The sequence below is a fragment of the Balaenoptera physalus genome, assembly GCF_965194825.1.
Source record: "Balaenoptera physalus genome assembly, chromosome: 6".
NCBI classification, from domain to species: domain Eukaryota; kingdom Metazoa; phylum Chordata; class Mammalia; order Artiodactyla; family Balaenopteridae; genus Balaenoptera; species Balaenoptera physalus.
In genome coordinates, this window is record NC_138885.1 from 113121174 (window position 1) to 113138045 (window position 16872).

Below are 16872 nucleotides of genomic sequence, written 5' to 3' on the forward strand. Positions count from 1 at the left end.
AAAGCTGGTTTTAAAATGAATCCGCAGCATTTCCGCAGAGATTGTAATTTCCTGTGTGCTGCTGCATATGTCTCGTTGATGATGGTGGTGGTAGTGACATTAAGACCAAAGGGCCTCGTTTCTTCTTCCACTCAAGGGTGCAAAGTAGAGTTGATTTCATATTTTCAAAATGTAGTTTACAACATTCTAATTTTTAGCGTGGCACATTTCAACAAAATTTTCTTTTGCACACGTAAGTTGGTTATGTTGCACTGTTCTCCTATACAACTTCCTGGTCCAGAAGCAGAGATGGGTAAAGAGAGAGGGGCTCTTATGCGAACATACAGCTCCCTGTAAATATGGAGGAAGAATTGTATTGGCACATGCTAGTTTTTGGAAATGCTTGTGTTCCAAAATGTTTGTGGAGAGGACATGGGACATTTGTCCATGTTCAGCTTTGCCCGTGGAGGTGAAGAATGTGGATTCACGGTGCCCACATTTCATGAGCACGTGCTGTGCCAGGCGCTCGGCTGGCTTGGAGTCGTAGAGAACAAGCATACCGCTCCCCTTGAGAACTTTAGCTCTTTGGAGAGGCGGGCGTGGTGCCAGCGGCCCCCATTGCAGGGGGCAGAGCTGGGGTGAAGGTATGGGTGTTGCCGTGTGCCCTGAGAAGGACCTGCTGGACGAGTGGGTGCAAGGCCCTTAGGTGAGGGAGCAGGGCAGGTGTGTGAGGCCCCGAGTGGGCAGGGCCACGTCATGCAAAGCTGGGCCCAGCTTGCCGAGGGGGCCTCGACTGTGCCTCCATTTGGGGCTGTGAATCTCATGGTTGTATTTCTCTTGGCTGTGAGGTCACGTGCTTCTGGTTTGGGTGTTTTAGGAAAAAGAGAGTGGAGGCATTTAGGGACTGGGCTGACCCCATAGCCTTTGAGGAAGGAAGATGCCATGGCCTTTCTGTGCGGTGGACGAGGGGCCGGTCTAGGACTCTGCTGCCGCATAGCTGTGTGATCCTGTGAAAATCATCTGGCCTCGGTCTGTATATCTGTGATGTGGGGATTGTAGTCCGTGGGAGGATTAGATAGGGTTAAGACTCAAGAGTTTGTGTGCCTTCCAAGGCAGGCTCCCGCGAGTAGGAGCTGGCCGGGCTTGCCTCCACTTCTGGGGCTCCAGCCTGAACTGTGAAGTTCACAAGGCGGAGCCCACCTCTGCCCGCTCCCTTGACCACAGTTCTGTACAGATGGTGAGGTGGAGGCCAGAGGCCACCAGAAACAGGCAGAAATGTGTGGATTGGCCTAAAGCAAAGAAAGGCTACTACCACCACCGGTCAACGTTGTAAAAATGAACACTGCTGTTTCCAATCTCTGTTCCCGCCGCTGTGCCTTACTCTTGTGTCATGTTTCATAGACTCCAGGTTCTTTTCACATTTCTCAAGTTGGTCCTTGGTACTTGTGGTAGGCAGAGTCATGGCCCTCGAAGGACGTCCCAGGCCTGATGCTGGAGCCTGTGAACGTGTGACCTCACACGGCAAAAGGGACTTTGCAGATGTGATTTCAGGATCTGCAGGTGGGGACATGATCCTCCTGAGCCCAGAGTCGTCACCACAGAGGTACGTCGGAGTGGACGAAGAGGGGGTGAGCATCAGAGGGGATGTGCCCAGTGAAGCACAGGCTGGAGTGATGTGGGCCCATGTGCCAAGGAAGGCGGGCGGCCTCCGGAAGCTGCACAAGGTCAGGACCCAGCTTCTCCCCTCCCTGGTGCCTCTAGAAGGAGCACAGCCCTGTGACCCACTGTTGACACCTGACCTCCAGAGTGTAACACAGTCAGTCTGCGTTGCTTAAAGCTGCTGAGTGTGTGGTCTTTTGCTACAACAGCCATAGCATACTAAGATAGGGGACACACCCGTCTAGGTGCTCCAGTCAGGAGTTTCATACGCAGGGTCGAAGGGGTTCAGCTAGCAAGTGGTAGGAGGTCAGGGTCCAGGACTTTGCTTCCTCCTCTTGCAGTGAGACATACAGCCTGGCGGTGTTTGCTGTCGCCATCTTCCTAGATCCTGTTTCTGCCCAGTGTGACGTGTGCTGCCAAGATTGACCAGATTTGACCATGTTCTTTTGCAGAACCTGGGAAAAATAATAGCCCTACAAAATTCTGATTTTATAATGATGGTTCAGTCCGACATGGAAGAGTACTTTCACAGAAATGAGCTGACATTAAAGTGTGTGAGTTCCATACGTCTTTTTTTTTTTTTTTTTTTCTAAGCAGGGCTGAAATTTACGCCATCTGGAAAAAACCCAACAAGAGGTTTATTACCTACTGGGCAATTTAAAAATATATAATTTACTGTCATTCTTGAAGCTTTTGTCATGTATGACACCAGAAAATTGGATTTCTTAATCCACTTATACTGAATTTAAAATCCACTTAAACTAGGGCTTCAGGTGTTACGATTCTTGAGTCCTAATAAGCGGATATTCTAGTGAGTTTCATCTTCTGGATTCTGTTGTGACTATAAGAAGAAATGTTTTACGTGTTCAGTTTTCATCTCAAACCGGCTGAAAATCATGTTATGTATAAATATGAGTTGATGGAATAAAACTTATTGTTCAGGTGTAATTTGAATGAGAAAGCCTATCTATAGGCCTCTTACCAACTTAAATTATGCAATTAGGCATTTGACATTAGAGGCAGTGAGCTTATTTAAATCCTTTGTAACAGAACAAATAAAGAGGTTTCATTTTTTAAAAAAATTGGAAGTTGTCTCTAGATTTTAGATTGTATGATAACAATGTAACTGTATGTTTTGTTGTACATTTGTGCACATATACATAGCTAATCTTTGCTTTAAGGATCTCAGAGAGGTTTTTTTAAAAAACAGCTTTATTGAGGCATAATTGACATACCACAATTCACCTGTTGTAAATGTTCAATTCAGTGATCTTTAGTAAATTTACAGAGTTGTGCAGCCATCGCCACAATACAATTTTAGAACATTTATCACCTAAAAAGAATCCCTGTGCCCGTTGGCACTACTCCCCTACCCATGAAGCCCCTGGCAACACAGTCTGTTTTGTGTCTCTATGGATTTGCCTGTTCTGGACATTTCAAACAAGTAGAATCATATAATATGTGTCTTTTGTGTCTGACCTTTCATTTAGCATACTGCTTTCTTAAATTTATTTATTTTTAGCTGCGTTGGGTCTTCGTTGCTGCACGTGGGCTCTCTCTAGTCGCGGCGAACGGGGGCTACTCTTCGTTGCGGGGCGTGGGCTTCTCCTTGCGGTGGCTTCTCTTGTTGCGGAGCATGGGCTCTAGGTGCGTGGGCTTCAGTAGTGGCACGTGGGCTCAGTAGTTGTGGCGCACAGGCTCAGTAGTTGTGGTGCACGGGCTCAGTTGCTCCACAGCATGTGGGATCTTCCCAGACCAGGGCTCGAACCCGTGTCCCCTGCATCAGAAGGCGGATTCTTAACCACTGCGCCACCCGGGGAGTCCTTAGTATACTGCTTTCAGCGTTCATTCATGTTGTTGTGTGAGTCAGCACTTCACTTTTTTTTTATTGTTGAATGATATTCTGTTGTTATGAATAGACCACATTTTGCTTATTCACTCATCAGTTGGTGGGTGTGTGGGCCGTTTCCACTTTTTGGCTCTTATGAATGAGCTGCTGTGACCATTGTTCATAGGTTTTTGTGTGGACGTCTGTCTTCATTTCTTTTGCGTCTATTCCTCAGGGTGGAATTGCCGGGCCATACGGTCACTCCATGTGTAACTTTCTGAGGGACAGCCAGACTGTTCTCCAAAGTGGCAGTGTCATTGTATGTTCCTCCCCACGATGTGTGAGCGTTCCAGTTCCTCCACATCCTCACCAGCACTTGTCATCATCTCTCAAAGAACTTCCTCAACCTCAGTTGTAAGGCCCACAGCGTCGCTTGTTGAGTAGGAAATGAGGGGTTTTCATCGCCTGCTTTAAAGATCACGAGTTCCTTGAAGAAAGGAGCTGAGCGGATCTTCTGTGTCTCTATAGGGTAATGAGCATCTCATAAAGCTTGGTCTGAGCAGATGGGAGAGCAGAGGAATTAACGAGTGATGCCCAAGAGAGGAAGAAACGGTGGCACTGACACCACCACCACCCCCACACCCGCCCAGAGGCCGCAGAGACTCAGGGCTCCTCGGGCACAAAGGATGAGTCAGGACGGGCGAGTCCATTCCCAAAGCCCCTGCAACAAGACTCGCTTGGACTCTAAAAGGACGGGCTGAGGGGTGAAACACTGGGAAGGAGAGTGCAGGTTTTCAGAACAGAATCCTCATCAGGAAATAGACAGCACGGCCATAGGACACGAAACCTGGCACTGCGGGGGAGTTGGGGCCAGATGCTGAGGAAGTGAGGCCCCGACAGGGGTGAGGTGAGCGAGCCCCCTTGGAGAGGCATGAAACTTAAGGAGGTGCTCACTCTCGGGGTCCCCACTCGCCTCCCCCTCATCCCACCCCGAGTGACTGAAGTCCTCCCTGCAGCCAGCATTGATGCTGCAGCTTCTCAAGCAGCTATAGAGACCACAGATGGATTGCACTGTACGTTCCCTGACGCCCAGATTATAATCCCTCTTAAAGGGGTTATAGCACAGAGGGAACTGGTATTCAGCAAGCAGGAGGCTGTATTTGGTTCCTGTGGTTCCTGGAACAAATGAGCACAAACGTAGGGGCTTAAGATGACGTACGTTTAGTACTTCACGGTTCTGGAGGTCACAAGTCCAACACGGCTCTCCCTGGACTAAAATTGAGGTGTCTGCAGGGACACTTATTTTCTGGAGGCTCTAGGGGAAATATTTGTTTTGTTTTGTTTTCAGTTGCCTCTTGCAGCTTCCAGAAGCCGCCTGTGTTCCTTGGCTCCTGGCCCCTTCCTTACTCCCTCTTCAGAGCCAGCCATGGCTGAGTCTTTCTCACATTGCATTGCTTGGACGTTGGCTGTCCTGAAACCCTCTTCCCCACTAAAAGGACTCCCCTGATTACTTTGGGCCACCTGTGTAATCCAGGATAACTTTTTTTTTTAGGGTTAGATTAGCAACCTGAATTCCATCTGCACTGTTAACTCCCCCGCTCCAGGGAACCTGCCATATTCACAGGTTCTGGGGATTAGGATGGGCACAACTTGGGTGCGGAGGGGTGACTCTGCTACCATAGATGGCATCGGTTACAGTAGTTTAACAATTTATTCTTGACCTGGTATTAGTCCCTACCGCCTGCTTTTCTGCTTTTCTGTTGTAGGAACCAGGGGTTCAGTCAGGAACTGCAAGGAGTGAGTTGGGTGTTTTCCGGAGCAGTGATGTTTTCCATTATGTATTTTGAGTGATGAGTTCCTAAACCTTTGGTTTAGGAAGATGTATGTGTGGCTTTGCAGGGGGAAAGATGAGGCAGGGGGAAGTTGTATGCAACAAGTTGTATGCAGCTGGATTGCTCTGGACCCATTCACTTGGATAACTGTGGCCATGACATGAGCCAGTGGAGGAGAGGGTTATAGAAACAGTAATGCCAGATGTCCCCGAGAAGTGGGAAGGATGAGGCCTGGTCATTACACTTGTTGGCTGTGTGGAAGGAGTGGATTATTTCAAGACAGCAGAGTAGGAAGCTTCCTTTGACAATTCACGTGGTTCTGACCGAGGGCCGCTTCCACCACCTTTGCTGTGTTAGGCTCTCCAGATTTAATAACTTCCTTCTTCTTTATGCAGAAACCCATGTCTGGGACCTTAGCATTCCTAGCTTGTTGTTCTGGAACCTAGGCCATCTTGGTTGTTGAGTCGAGCGGCCATATAATTTATTGTCCAAATTGGGGCACTTCTGAGAGGGAAAGGCAGCACTGTTAATAATTACCTTGGGACGGCGGGGATCAACCAGGATCGTCTCAAGAAGAAAGACAGGTGAATATCTTGCTGTGAAATAAAGGTCATGGTTAGCTCACGATGTTTTTCCTGAAGTTCTCAACTCAAATTTGTGGAAAAGTTTTAATGCCACATATTTTGTAATTATTTCTCAGGAAGCTTGGAAATTTGTTCACACACATACCAGGCATGGTTCACGTGTCGTGTGTGCTGCTATTCTGCAAATACCTTTAGACCCTATTGTGATTAACAGAACCATAAACAATTTCAAAGGCACCTTGGAATTAACTGCCATTATGTAGTCTTGCTATTAGGTGTTTTCCCTTAAACATTAGGTAATAAAATGCAGCTTTGTTTTTTAATTTTTAAAAAATTTTTGGCTGCGTTGGGTCTTCGTTGCTGTGTGCGGGCTTTCTCTAGTTGCGGCGGGCTTTCTCGTTGTGGCAAGCAGAGGCTACTCTTCATTGCGGTGCGCGGGCTTCTCATTGCGGTGGCTTCTCTTGTTGAGGAGCACGGGGTCTAGCCGCATGGGCTTCAGTAGTTGGGGCACGCGGGCTTCAGTAGTTGTGGCTCGCGGGCTCTAGAGCGCAGGCTCAGTAGTTGTGGCACACGGGCTTAGTTACTCCGCGGCATGTGGGATCTTCCCGGACCAGGGCTTGAACCCGTGTTCCCTACCTTGGCAGGCGGATTCTCAACCACTGAGCCACCAGGGAAGCCCCAGCTTTCTTTTTTTTAGTGTAGGTAGTTCGCAAAAGTTTTTGACACTTACAAAATGTTTCTCCTTGTTTTATTGGGGCATCGCTTACAATACCAAGCAATTGAACGCAGTGGTGAAAATCACAGTATGATCTAGCCCATACAGTCGGTTACTAGGCAACCATTAGAAGCAATACTGTAGAAGTGGTATATTTATTGGCACCAAAATGTGTTTACGATATACTGTAATGTGTTTCTGCGACCCCAGGAGACCCGCCCCCCAGTTGGGACTTGGAGCACTTCTAAGACGTAGCCTTGGAGTAAACTGGGCTGTGCGGAGATCTACATGCTGCTACCATATTGTTACCCACTTGTAAATTTGATTTACTGAGCTGTGCTTTGGTGCTGTATGGTTATCTAACACTGAGGGTTATTTTAAAAGTGACCCAGTGAAAATCTGGTGGACAGCAGTTACTGAGGGTAGAGTTCTACCGAGTCCACAGTTTCCTCTCTGGGACCCATGGGAGAAATTTTATATGTGTATCAAACTCTAGAGGCTGTGTTTTTGATATTTGTATCTCCTTCATTTTTTGGATACTGTGAATCAAGCATCTAATTATATTTGTTTCTTTGAATCGATGTCTAGGAAACTCAGAATCTGATTTATATAGTTCCCTTCCAACTGATGTCAAGTTGTGTCTGATGGCAAACTTTGGGTCCTGTCTTCACCTTTCAGCTTTATCTCATTTTTTCGTGCCATTACCTTCTGTTTGCCCTGATTTACCCGGTTAATTATGTTACTTTTGCTATTTTGTGCGTGTGTGTGTTTGGGACCCACCTCAAATCATTTTCTTCCTTTCTTTTCCCAGGTGGGAAATTATTAGGTATTTTAGGGAATGAGAGAGTGCTGTGTCTTCTTGGAAGTTGCCGGCTTACAGTGGCTTTTGAGTTCTGATGCGCTAGCAGCATGTTATTTTAATGTAGCTGCTTGAATGTGTGCTGTTGAAGTCCGTCGGGGCAAAGTGTATGTCTAAATTTAGTACGATGAGGACTGAGTCAAAAGCAGCTGGTGAGCAGACCCTAGTTAAACTTTCTAGGCCTTTCAAGTGTGAAAATTAAAGTCCTTTAGAAACCAATCTATGAAAGAAAGATTCATAACAATTAACATAAGTCCTGAATCATTTAATTTTACTGGGGAAAAAAAGCCATTAAAAAATAAATTCCTGGGCTTAAAGGTACATTGAATGGAGCGGAAATTCTTTTTCTGTCTCCACAAGAGTGGTAGAGCACTTTCCTCTAAACTCCATTGAAAACTGGGCCTCAGAGCCTTGATTATGCTTCATAACTTTAGTTGAAAAGCAGGAAATGAAATCAAGGTTATTGAAGTAAAAGTTCTTATGGGTCTCCCGCTAAACAAGTATAAAGAATTAGTGCAGGGCTTTCCTGGTGGCGCAGTGGTTGAGAATCTGCCTGCCAATGCAGGGGAAACGGGTTCGAGCCCTGGTCCGGGAAGATCCCATATGCCGCGGAGCAACTGAGCCCGTGAGCCACAATTACTGAGCCTGCGCATCTGGAGCCTGTGCTCCGCAACAAGAGAGGCCGCGATAATGAGAGGCCCGCGCACCGTGATGAAGAGTGGCCCCCACTTGCCGCAACTAGAGAAAGCCCTCGCACAGAAACGAAGACCCAACACAGCCATAAATAATAAATAAATAAATTAAAAAAAAAAAAAGAATTAGTGCAGGAAGAATAGCTATTTTTCGAGTTTATGAGAAGGAAAGATTTGGAGTGACTTTTCTGGATCAGTTCAGGGCCTTGGCTATTCCCCGTTAATAACAGCCCGTAGTAATGGCCTCTGGTTAATTGCTTTGATGGGCCAGGAGCTGTGCTGTGTATTTCACAATCAAGGTCTCTATTCCTCCCGACCGTCGTGTAACGTAGGCGTCCTTCGTCCCGTTTTTAGAGGGAGAGGGAACTAGGAGGCTCACAGGTTCTTGTCTGGGGCCACACGTACACTTGGTGACGAGGCTGTAAGCTGATTCCGGAATGTGTGGACCACAGTGGTGAAAGGAGTTTTCTCCAATGCTTAGGTGGTGGTCTCTCTGTGCCAGGGAGGGTTCTCTGTCCTTTCTGTGCGTGTGCATGGTGGGGTCCACCCCTGATGTTGTTGTGAGGGTTCCGTCATTACCTGTCCCCTTTGTGCAGACGTGGAACTGCAGGCGTGGGGAAGCCTGGCCCAAGGATGCGTGCAGCCGGCCGGGGGTGGGTTGTCACAGCCCTTCTGGCCCCAGCTACCCCACTCCAGTTGCCAGGCCAACTGCATCCTGGATAGAATAACAGGACATGTCCGTATCACAACCAGAAGAGCTGCTAAGGCCGAGCTGCGTCTCGGTTCTCACGTTCATTATGGGACCCGAGGGGTGTGCCTGGAAGAAATGCCTCTGGCAGCAAGGCGTGGGGTCAGTGGGGCGCTTGCAGACAGGGTGAGAAGGGCAGGTGACTTGGAGATGCTACCAGCGATACAGTTCTCAGGGTCGAACGCATGGGTTCTCGCAAAGGCGCGAGGCTGGGGAACGTGAAACCAGCTAGGAGAGCTTGTTAACAGCCGGGGCAAAAGATTGGGGCCCGGGGGTGAGGCATGGCAGGGCCAGACAGAGTCTGTGGTGTGCTGAGGCAGCTGTAGACAGACTGGAGACATGTTTGTTAGCTGAACTGCCTGAGCTTGCTGGTGATGGAGAAACCCTCAGTTTCAGCCTCAGGTGTGGCCACCTGAAACGTCTCCAGACATCTCTTGGGGACCGCAGTCACCCCCAGCTGGGAGCCACTGGTCTAAAGACTTGGGGGCAGGACTGACCCTCAGTGCAAACTGAAACAGAATTCCTAGTGACCCACCACCTCCCAGTCGTTAATTTGACAAATAAAAAAATTTTTTTCCCACTTTTGGAAAAGGCTGGGGTTTAAGTCATTTTGAGGGCATCTTGTTTCCAAAGGGGGAAGGATCAGAGAGTTGCATAATTTTGGTCTCTGCCTTATGAGTGTTCTTGAGCTTCTTTCAGTATAGTGAAACTCTAGTGTATTTGTGTGAGAGTGTTGGGTGTTTTGGTTTTAGTTTAAAATTTTTATTTTTACTTAGGACATCTTTCTGATGTCCTTAAATAGGGAGGTGACACTTGAAGAAGCACTTTGGTTTGTGAATAGGAAGATGTGTTTGTGTGCCTGTTTGTGTGTGTGTGTGCACGTGTGTTTTAATACTCTGTTCTTGAATTAGCTGGTCATTGCCATTGGTGTCCTAGATTTTGAGGTATTTAGGTAAGCACAGAATTGAATTTGTTTTCCCAAAGGGATTTGCTTGCTGTGTTGCTAAATGAAATTGAGGACGGTACACTTGACCTTTCCAGGTGAGGGGTGGGAGAGTAGGATGTGTTTGCAAATCATAGAAACTGAAACATGAACACCGGGACCATATGGCGTTCAGAAACTTCTATGATAATTTCAGTGACTAAATAACGTGCTTGACAATTACATTTAAAAGTACACTTAGTGCTCATTGCAAAATGTGGAGAGAGTGCTTTGGGAGTTGAGGAAGAGATTAATTGGCATTCTCTTCTACCCCATGGTACCCTCATTGTGTCATCTATAGACCAGAAACTGATGTGTCACCTGAAGATTATATCGATAGTTTGGTGTTATATCTGTGGGGAGCGATTCAGATTGCTGTTGGTTGACAATTTGCTGAATAAGAAAGATCATGCTTTCCTAATACTTTATTTATTTTTTAATAAATTTATTTATTTTTGGCTGCGTTGGGTCTTCTTTGCTGCGCGCGGGCTTTCTCTAGTTGCGGCGAGTGGGGGCTACTGTTCGTTGCGGTGTGCGGGCTTCTCATTGCAGTGGCTTCTCTCGCTGAGGACGGAGCACGGGCTCTAGAGCTCAGGCTTAAGTAGTTGTGGCTCACGGGCTCTAGAGCGCAGGCTCAGTAGTTGTGGCGCACGGGCTTAGTTGCTCCGTGGCATATGGCATCTTCCTGGACCAGGGCTCGAATCCGTGTCCCCTGCATTGGCAGGCGGATTCTTAACCGCTGAGCCACCAGGGAAGTCCCTATCCTAATACTTTAATGTATCATCTTTAAATGTTGTGATTCTTTTTCTCTCACTAAATAAAATTTCATGCCACTGAATAAAATTTAACGCTTACAAACAAATATTGTGCGACTGATAGCTTATTAAAGTTTTTCGTGTTTTTGTTTCCGTTGATATTAGCTCTGGATGGATTATATAGTTGTAAGCCCAATTGGGTCATGTTATGTTACCTCTCTCATACCAGATTTTCATGTGACAAGTCCTGTCTTGGTCTTTGTATATGGGATTTATTTGGCATATCATGGTGTGAGTTGGGAAAGTGCTTTGCATTCGTCACGTGTGACATGTATATGGTTGAATCTGCTGTCGTGGGGTGATGGGTAAATGATACACATGTCTATATATATGTGCTCATATACATCAATGCATGCTCACAATACTGATTTTGCCAATTCTACAAGCGTTAAATACTTGTTATTAGTGTCATAATGCTTTAAAGAAGAAATCAAGTTTATATGTGTCTTGGTTAGTGTCTCTGTTTCTCCTCATTTGAATAACTCATACTTTTACACTGAACTTGTAAAACCTGCAAGCATAATAAAATGTCATTTTGCAGGAACGAATGGATATTAAATGACTTACCTGAAGAGTATATGAAGAAAATATGTTTCCCCATTGATTCTTAAATTAAAAATGAATGATGTTTCCTGACTATTTATTTCCCTGTACCTACAGTGCTACGTTTGTTTTTCTTCAGAGATTAAAAAAGAAGAGTGACTTTCTTTTGGTTGGGATCCTGCTGTTTGTTTTGAATGCACAGCTAGGGCATGCCGGCTGTATTCTGTACTCAGCCATAATAAAGTGGTTCTCAGTGATTCTGATGAAACAAGAGGCTGGTTGGCTTTGTGGCAGGTGCATAGGACTTGTGCAGTTTGGTTTTGTTCTGTTTTCTGTCTTGGTTGTTGCTAATAGATAGATGACAGTTTACGATATTTGTGACATTTGTTGAATGAGTAAGCGAATGAATGAATGCACAGAGAAGGCCTTGCGTGCTGTTCTAGTTTCTCTCCCCTGGAGCGTCCACTATGCAGAAGCAGTGTTTCTTGCCAAAGCATATGTAGAGAGCCGTGTTCTACACCCAAGTGTGATGGGGTGAGGGCTCCCTGACTGCCGTCATGAGGTGGCATTCAAAGAAGTTGCCATTAGCAACCTACCAGTTGTCCCTTGTGTTTTATTATTTTTTATGTTTCGCTGCTATTTTCTGCTATGATGTTGTGAGTACGGTACAAATTTCTGTTTTGTGAGGGACCTTCCTATCTCACCTCAGATGAAAGAGGGCCCTCGGTTGCCCTGTTTACACACTGGGTGTAATAAAATCCAGTCTTAGGTGCAGAGGGATGCTTCTGCTTGTGTGATATCATTCTAAAAGGTCCTCAAGTTCTTAACGAGGAAGGAGGCCCTAAGGAATTAAATCACAGAACCTTATATTGGAAATAGTAACGGCGGGGATTTAGAAATTGCTCTCAATTTTTTCTTCTGAACTCGTGTTTAATATCATCTCAGGGTGGGTGCTAACGGCACTGATCTTCCATTGCTGTCTTTTTTTCCTCTTTAGATTTGGGCTGTCACATATGGTAGCCACTGGCCACGTGTGGCTCTTTAAATTAAATTAATTAAAATTAAATTCAATTTAAAAGTCAGGCCCTCAGTTGTACTGGCCACATTTCAAGTGCTCAGTAGTCACATGTGGCTAAATGAATACCTTACTAGATAACGAAGGTACAGTGCAGAAAGCTTTATCAGATGAGAGATGGTTAGTTAGCTTTTTGCCTAACAGGTATTCCAGGAAAGAGAGGGAGGGGAAAATACCTCAAGTCTGAAGAAGAGAGAAATTTCAAACCAAGTGACTAGAACAGTGAATAAAAATTCAGCACATCAAAAAAATTACTACATGAAGGCTCATCATCATGTCATTTTAGAAAATCAGGGATAAAGGCAGTATCTAAGCACTTTCTAGATTTAAAAAAAAGTCATAGGAAGGATTTTGAATCAGAATGACATCATGTTTCTTAAATTAGAAAACAGACTGAGCTTAGAATTCTATGAAAATTTATTTTCACTCAGAATTTTGAAGTCATTCCCTCACTGGTTGTTAATTAAGAGTGAGTAGCATAAAGTTGTTTGTCCATGTTCAGGATATCAGTATAATTTAGATTTCATACATCACTTCTCAGGAAGCTACTAGAGAATGTGTCCCATCAGAATGAGAGAGTAAACCAAGAAAGGGGAAGATTTGGGGTCCTGGAAACAGAAAGAGGCAGAAGGAATTCTCAGGATGCTGGTGTGATCTCGGGGCATCTGCTCTGAGCCGACCCACCTCTGACGAGTACAGACTGGAGCAGAGACCAGAGGAAGGTCTGGTGTGTATATATTTGGGGAGAGGGGGTGGGGGTGAGGGCAGGATAGACATGGAACTGTGACAGATTATCCGAGTTAAAAATTGAAAGGTTGTGGAGGGTGTTGGAGGAATTATCAAAGAAAATAAAAACAGAGGCAACCAATAATCCCAGGAAAATTTAAGAGTTGCATAAGAAAGGAATCATAATCACACTATACTGCTTGCTCAGCGGTACCGATTCCATTGTCAAAATAATACGTGTGCAGTCTAGATTTAACCCCCCAAATGTTATACTGTTGGGGAAACATGGGAGGGTAAGTCCAGGATTGGTGATGGGAATTTTAAAAACCAAAAATCCTCTTCCATGTGTGAGAAAATCAAGTTAAGTGGTATCTGACGTTGATAGGATATATTATAAGCAGCTTACTTAGAAACATGGAAGTCCATACTAGGGAGCACTGCCAATAACAGAAACAGTTGTAAGGTTTGAAAGTGGTTGCTCTGTGAAGTAGAATTGAGGATAGACGGTGCTGGAAAGCTTGCCGTGAAAAAGGAGGAGTGTTTTGCCTCCCCTGTGTGCGTGTACTACTTTGAAAAGAATAAAAGTGGTTTGGAAAATGAAAGTACACAGTATATATACCTTGGGCAGAATTATAGAAGTCTTAGTATGGTTCAGATTTGGGGTTCTCCACCTTGGTGATATTGACATTTGATCCAAATAATTCTTTGTGGAGGGGGCTCTATGCAGTGTGCTGTGGGATGTTTCGCAGCCTCCCTGGCCTCACCAGATGCCAGTAGCATTCTTCCCCGGAGTCCTGGCAACTAAAAATGTTTCCACACGTTGCCCCGTGTCCCAGGGTTGGGGCCGGGGGTGGGGCGAAATCAGCGCCATTGGAGAAGCACCGATTTAAAGGATTTAAAATCTGGTATGGAATGAATCATCTCAATATATAAAAACGCTGGTCAGCACAGTATGGGCAATGCAGGAAACAGCAGCCTCATCACGCAGAGCTTGAACCCCACATGGAGCAAATGAAGTGGTTTGGAATTCTCTGGCACCGTGAACCGCCGCCGCCCACCCCTGCCTTTGGGACCAGAATGTGTCTTAGCCCCTGGCTCTTGGCCCGGTTAATTCAGGGCTCACTAAAAAAAGAAAAGGACTCAGGAGGAAACCGCGGCTCCTCTGTCATGCACCGTGGCTTCGGAAAACATATTTTAGATTTTTCACATTATTTTCAGGGTGATACAACTGAATTTCTCCAGAGTGGAAATGTTAATCATTATGGCAACTTCGGGGGAAAAAAATGCGCGCTTTGGATATATTTCTCTGCTCAGTTGGCTGCAGGACGAGATACATTCCTCCTACCTCCACTCCCTCCCTCCCTCCCTCCCCCCTCCCTCCCCCCCTCCCCCAACAATTCTTTTGCAAGTTCTTGGTTCAGTTCCTTGCAAGGTGTTTTCCCTTAGAATTTACAAAGGAAGTCAACAGGAAAACGGTTCCTCAGATTTTTTTTTTGATGTGGATGAAACCTCATAAATAATTTAATACCCTCATTTCACAGCTGAACAGTCTCTGGTTCAGAGAGAGTTTCTTAATTAGGAGCAAAGTGAGGCCTGTAACTCTGCTCTTTTTTTTTTTTTTTTTTAACGTTTTCATTTAAACAAATAAAATGCATGTGCACAGTAATGCTGTGGAAGGGAGACAGAACAGGGCAGTGAAAGGGATCAGGCCTCTGGCGTGTTTTGTCAGCACCTCCATACAGTTCAGCGTTCTGAGCATGATCTGCCAGAAGCGTGTGCCCTTCCTTGTCAGCTTAGACAAAATGAAGGAAAAAAAAAAAGAAGCCAGAAGCTCACGAGGGGCTCCTGAACTCCAATTCCTGATGGTCCAGACAGAGCCCCTTTGGGGGGTAGGGGGTCTAGGATGACTCAGGAGCAAGTCAGGAAGGGAAGGCTCTGGTCCCCCCGTCTCCCAGCTCTTGTTGGGGCAGTCCTGGAGCCAGCATGCAAAACCACTGCAGCTGTCCTCACACTGGTGGCCCAAAGAGTGACGTTGGTCCGTACCGTTCGGGCGACGCCTTCCTCCCTCTGCTGGATTGAGGCAGCCGCGTTCTCTCCACCGACTGGCCCTCCGGTACTCTGCTTGCTGTCAGCATCCTCATTCCTGAGTACCATGATAGCGAGAGCATCCCCCGATATTTTGGGAAACTTCCGTGCCTTCCTCTTGCTCCCATTCGTTGCTTCCAGTACCGCTCAAGCAGTAGCCCCTTCCTCTTCTACCTTGCCTGACTTCTTGCGCCAACAAGTGCCACCTCCTCCATGAAGCCTCTCTAGATTTCTTCCATGCGGAGAAGACGGCGTGCATGAGTCCTGGTCATCCTGTCAGCCGCGGTCCTCCTTGTCCTCCATCTCAGTAGCAGTTGTTTGCTGGTCTTTGCCTGATTTTTGAGAGACGGCTGTCACTAGAAGCCAAGAACGCCACACATTTTGGATTTCCTCCTACCTTGCTGTACTCTCCTCTGTCTCATTGGCCAGGTCCTTCATCTCAGGGTTCAGTGGTCAGTATATATAATATATGTAATATATATATAATGGACTATATTATATATATAATGGATTATATAATGTATAGTTGATTATATACTATATATGTAGTCAATTATATATATCACATATATAATTGACTATATATATTACATATATAGTCAATTATATATATTATATATATAGTCGATTATATATGTATAATCTATTCTTTTTCAGATTCTTTTCCATTATAGGTTATTACAAGATACTGAATATAGTTCCCTGTGCTATACAGTAGGTCCTTGTTCTTTATTTCATATATAGTAGTGTGTATCTGTTAATCCCAAACTCCTAATTTATCCCTCCCCCCTTCTCCCTTGGGTAACCGTAAGTTTATTTTCTATGTCTGCGAGTCTGTCTCTGTTTTGTAAATAAGCTCATTTATATCATTTATTTACTTTTTATTTATTTATTTTTATTTATTTATTTATTTTTGCTGTGCTGCACGGCTTGTGGGATCTTAGTTCCCTGACCAGGGATTGAACCCAGGCCCTCGGCAGTGAAAGCTCGGGGTCCTAACCAATGGACTGCCAGGGAATTCCCTGTATCAGTTTTTTAGACGCCACATGTAAGTGATATCGTATGATATCACTTGTTTTTCTCGGTCTGACCTAACTTCACTTAGCATGACCATCTTGAGACCAGTGGTTCTCAACGGGGCGAGTATGCCCTCCAGGGGACGTGGGCAGTGTGGGTCAGTTTTGGTTGTCACCCCTTGGGAGGATGGGGGATTCCTATCGGTGTCTAGTGGGAAGAGCCTGGAATGCTGTTCAGTATCCTGCAGCGTAGAGGATAGCCCCACTGCAGACACAACGGTCTGATCTAAATGCCAGCAGTGCCGAGGATGAGAAATCCTGCATCAGATGCTTCCTTCCAGGCTCACAGCTTCAGAGGTCATGGTTACTGCCGGACTTAACTCTGTGACTGTGACCTGTCCCACTTGCTCAGACCTGTGTGTTTAACTACCTAGTTAACAGCCTGCTTGCAGAGCCAGTGGGCGTTTCAAAGTTCACACCTTAAAAGACTCTTGATTTCTCTTCCGCTCAGCCTTCGTGCATCCCGGGCAATGGCCCCACCGTCCAAATTTTGCTCAAGCTCTGAACCTAGAAGTCGTCCTTGCTTCTTCCGTCCCCTCCCCAGCACGCCTCTGCCCTACCGGTGTGTCCTCCGCATCGCACCCCCAGGACACCTCAGACTCTGTGCGTCCCTCTCCATCTCGTCTCTCATCTTCCCCACCTGCACTGTGTGAGCCACTGTGTTCCTCTGCTGA

General features: G+C 45.8%; 1 pseudogene across 1 annotated transcript in view; it reads right to left on the reverse strand.

Annotated features, from left to right (window-relative positions):
• Positions 1-15191, reverse strand: part of LOC309662256 (thioredoxin, mitochondrial-like) — a 55349-nt pseudogene extending 40158 nt beyond the window's left edge. Inside the window, exon 1 of the transcript in view lies at positions 15081-15191. The product of the transcript in view is annotated as a thioredoxin, mitochondrial-like (transcript). The remainder of the gene's footprint in view (positions 1-15080) is intronic.
• Positions 15192-16872: the final 1681 nt, after the last annotated feature.